The following is a 5,024-nucleotide window of genomic DNA, read 5'->3' on the forward strand; positions in this document are numbered from 1 at the left end:
CGGACACCCAGTGGTGATGTTACACAGGCAATTGGCTGTTTAGGCTTGAGTTCAGGAGAGATATGAGTGGGTGCTATCAACGTGGGAATCATCAGAAAAAAGGTGGGATTTTAAATCAGTAGATTGCAAGAGATCACCTAAGAAGTGACTATAGACAGAGAAGGACTGAGCCCTGTGGACTTTCACATCTAGGAGTACGACCAGGACAGGAGGAGGAAGAGGCAGCCAAGGAGATGGGGAAGCAGCAGCAGGGAAGGAGGGGGAGAAAACCAGGTGAGGGTGGTGCCTGGGAGCCGAGGGAAGCAGGCACTACCAGCTGCATCAAATACTGCTATAGGGTTACGGAGACAGAAACAGAATTGCCCACTGGAACTGCACGGCGAAGGTTAGCAGCAGCTTTGCCAAAGGCAGGTTCCATGGAGAGAGTTTAGGAGAGAGGAGGTGAGCAGTAGAAATAGGCAATTAGGAAAAGATAATTCTGAGTTGTGCCATTAAAAAAAAAAAGCAACAGACTATGTACCAGGGTGCCTGGGTGGCTCAGTGGGTTAAGCCACTGCCTTCGGCTCAGGTCATGATCTCAGAGTCCTGAGATCGAGTCCCACATCGGGCTCCCTGCTCAGCGGGGAGCCTGCTTCCCTCTCTCTCTCTCTGCCTGCCTCTCCATCTACTTGTGATTTCTCTCTGTCAAATAAATAAATAAAATCTTAAAAAAAAAAAAAACAGACTATGTACCAATAGTCAGAGGAGGATCAGAGGTCAAGGATGGAAAAATACAAGGCATTTGTAGGCTGAAGGAAAGATCTAGAAGAGAAAGGGGAAATTGTCAATGTGGACCTCCATTGTATCCTTACTACTTTTCAGGAGCTGTGGTAGGCATTTTATTTTTTATATGGATTCCTCAATTGTACACCAAACCAATGAGGAAGATAATGCGGTCATCCCCATTTCCCAGAAGACAAATTGAGGCACGGAGAGGATGGGTTAGTACATGGCCACGGTTTCATGACCAGTAAGTGGTGGAACTTGTCTATAACCAAGAGGTCTGACTCTGGAGCCCTTGTGTTCATTTTCTCCTTCATCTGAATTTATCTCTTATGGCAAGATATAACCACTAGCTAAAATTTATATCCGTCATCCCGTGTTATATCCCTTCAGAGGAAAACAAAACTATGGACCCTTCATAAATTGTTTTTTTTTTAAAGATTATATTTATTTAGTTGACACAGAGAAATGCAGCTAGAGAGGGAATACTAGTAGGGGGAGTGGGAGAGGGAGAAGAAGGCTTTCTGCCGAGCAGGGAACCCAATGAGGGCCTTGATCCCAGGATCCTGGGATCATGACCTGAGCCTCCCATGTGCCCCACTATGGACCCTTCAAGACTTGGCTGAAGCGAATCTTCTGGAATTTGTATCTGACTTCTCCCACCCCGACCACCTCTGTTTTGGACCAAATATCTATCACCCACCACCCACCTAATGCGTCTGTTTACTTACCTGTCTGTGCTCCTCAAGGGCAGGGGCTGCGTCTAATTCATCTTTTTATCTCTGGCTGGCAGGACAGGCCCTCCAGCTATAAATACCTGTCAAGGAGTTGAATCGATGAATGACTGAAGGAATGTAAAGTTACTAGGAATGTTGGCAACAGTAAGACCGCAGAATATGGGCATCTAAATTTGAAAGCTGGGTACATACCGAAGTGCTCTCAAAAATCAGAGCACAGGGGTGCCTGGGTGGCTCAGTGGGTTAAGCCTTTGCCTTCAGCTCAGGTCATGATCTCAGGGTCTTGGGATGGAGCCCGGCATCCATCGGGCTCTCTGCTCAGCAGGGAGCCTGCTTCCTCCTCTCTTTCTGCCTGCCTCTCTGCCTACTTGTGATCTCTGTCAAATAAATAAATAAATAATCTTAAAAAAAAAAAAAAAGATTTCTTAAAAAAAAAAAAAAATTCAGAGTGCAGAGGACTCCCTGAGGAGTGGAGGCTTGTGGCTGAGGTGCTTGCTAGGGATGTAACTGCCCCCAGACCCTTTACTCAGCATGTCTGAGGTGGAGCCCAAAACTTAGTTTAAGAAGGTGCTTCCCTTTTCAAAGAATCCCATGCGTGTACTCTGTGGTCTTACCACTGGAAGGCACCAGGCAATCAGGAGACTTGGATTCCAGTTCACATTCCCCACTTAACGTGCGTGTGGATAGAGTTGCCAGATAAAATACTGCATATGCAATCTCTGAGGTCTGCTATATTAAAAAAAATTACTCGTTTATATGAAATTCAAATTTCACTGGGCCCCTACACGTTTATTTGCCAATCTGGCAACATTCCAACTGGGTGACCTTGGCCAAGCTACCTAATAACCTCTTCGATCTTCAGGATCCTTATTTATAAAATGGAGACATTTTTGAGCTTTCCTCATGGTCATGAGTATTAAATAAGGTCTTTAAAGTGCTTCGTCAGCGGATGGCACATGCTAAGCGCTCAATAAATGAGTTAGAATTTACAACATTTAGGGCGCCAGGTGGCTCAGTGGTTAAGCCGCTGCCTTCGGCTCAGGTCATGATCTCAGGGTCCTGGGATCGAGTCCCCCATCAGGCTCTCTGCTCAGCAGGGAGCCTGCTTCCTCCTCTCTCTCTCTCTCTGCCTGCCTCTCTGCCTACTTGTGATTTCTCTCTGTCAAATAAATAAATAAAATCTTTAAAAAAAAAAAAGAATTTACAACATTTATTTTAATTTCCTTTTCTCCCAGAGCATTAAAATACAATCTATCAAATTAGATTTACACACAACTTCTCAGAAACGCATCAGGTAAAAATGGTCAGTTAATATGAGTCTGGGCAAATGGCGGGATGGGAACTATGGAGAGATCTAGTCACCCCTGAGCCCCAAAGAGAGGGTTAATGGAGGACCTCCACAGTCTCATTCAGCTGCTAATTTCTCAGTCAGATCTTGGAGTTTTCCCAAATCAGCCAGCCAGTAAAAGAAAGATGTGATCCTTCCAGAAACCAGTAGGTGGGAGTGTGTACATTTGGGGACAGAAGTAGGATTCGGCAGGATAGGTCAAAAGATACCGCAGCTTTTTCCCATTTGTTTATAGAACAATGTTAGGTTTGAGAAAGCTCTGGGCCGGGCACTGGTCAAGGGGAGAGTCACTGCGGCCCACAAAACTGCCAACTACATCACCCTATAGAGGACCCCGCCCTTATAGGCAGATTTGGGCGTACACTGTGTAGAAAGAAAAACAGACTCTATACGTTGAAAGACAGCAAAAAGCCCAAAGCGGGGCACCTGGCCGGCTTAGTCAGTAGAAGACTCCCTCTTGGTCTCTGGGTTGTTGTGAGTTCAAGCCCCACGTGGGGTGTGGAGAGGACTTAAAAATAAAATCTTAAAAAAAAAAAAAAATTAAAAAAAAAAAAAGAATTAAAAAAAAAAAAAAGCCAAAGCAAGTAACAGGCCAAAAGAAAAAAATCTGCAGACTGTATTAACAAAGAGCTTCAGAATGTATAAAGGTGTTCCACCAATCATTAAACCAAAGACCCATAAAAAGCCCATAAAACCTTAAAAGAAAAGTGGGTGCCCCGGATGCGTGGGTGGCTCAGTCGCTAAGCATCTGTCTTTGGCTCAGTTCATGATCCCAAGGTCCTGGGATCGAGCCCCGCATAGGGCTCCTTGCTTTTCCCTCTCGCACTCCCTCTGCTTGTGTTCCCTCTCTAGCTGCATTTCTCTCTGTCAACTAAATAAATACAATCTTAAAAAAAGAAGAAGAAGAAGAAAAGAGAAAGACAGGTGGCAGATATGAAGAGACAACTCACATAAGATATGCAAATGGCCAATATACATACAAAAAAAGATTAATCTGTCTAGCAACAGGGAAATAGAAATCGAAACAAGACTGTAGGGAGGTTCCGCCTTATTTTCCTAGGACTATTATGGGGAATAACTTAGTATTCATTGAGCATCTATTCTGTGCCAAGAATTGTGCTAAGAGCTTTCTAAACATTAACTTAGCGTTTAATTTGTACAAGAACCTTGAGAGGGAAGAACAAAGGGAATTTCCATTCTACCTACAGAGCACTCAGGCTTGGGAAGGTTTGAGACTTGCCTTGAACACACTCAGCTGGGACGGTCAGAGCAGGGTTCGGACTCAGGTTTGTGTGGCTCCCAGTCCTTCCTCTCCCCACACTGCTTTTTCTAAGACTTCGGTCCAAGCAACATCTAAATGCTTGCATGTGGTGTTTTGGAGAAGGTGCTGGAAGCCAGAGAGGAGCAGACAAAGAAAAACAAACAAAAACCTCCAAAAATCAAACGGGCTTGGGAGGAGGCCTGGCGAAGCAGCGTTCTTTGGCAGAGCGAGCAAAGCTGGGATTTGGGACCAGGCGAGAGGGAGAGGGGCGGCTGGAGGCCCACTGGGGGGCGGGGAACCAGTTCACGGCCGCATTCAAAGCAGGATGGAGTCTGGCTGGCCTGAAGGTTCACAGCCTTAGAGGGAGAACCTGAGGAATCTGTTTGTCAGTCCACTGCATGCTGAGTTGCAATTCTTATTTCTAAACCTTCCAGGCCAGAGTCCGCATCTCCCTCCCCCACCCTCGCACCTGCTGGCAGCAGGGGGGCTCCGATGAATGGACAAGTTCCGCGGATTCTTGCCCCTTCCCCCACCTTTTACATAGCCAAGACCAGGGACAAAAGGCGCCCGGGGTCTGGGCTCCCTCCTTGGGCTCTTGCCAGCTCCGGAGAGTGCTAGACAGCTGGAGCCATGCTCCGCGCGCGCCGCACCATTTACAGTTCTTACAGCTTCCCCGCTGTCAACGCCACTCCCCTCTTTCCCACCGGGCCCTGGACCCTCGTCCACGAGACCCCCGGACCCTCGTCACAGTTGAGGGTACTTGTCTGGAGGTTCAGGGTACTTGCCGGGGAAACGGGGCCAAGGCAGGAATAGCAACAGGGACACCAGGCTCAAGTCCCCAGGCTAGAATGCAGCGGCGGCGGAAGGAGCAGGCCCTTTGTCCAAGGACAGAACGTCCCACCCAGCAGCCGCCGTG

This window comes from Mustela nivalis (assembly GCF_964662115.1).
Source record: "Mustela nivalis genome assembly, chromosome: 6".
Classification (NCBI taxonomy): domain Eukaryota; kingdom Metazoa; phylum Chordata; class Mammalia; order Carnivora; family Mustelidae; genus Mustela; species Mustela nivalis.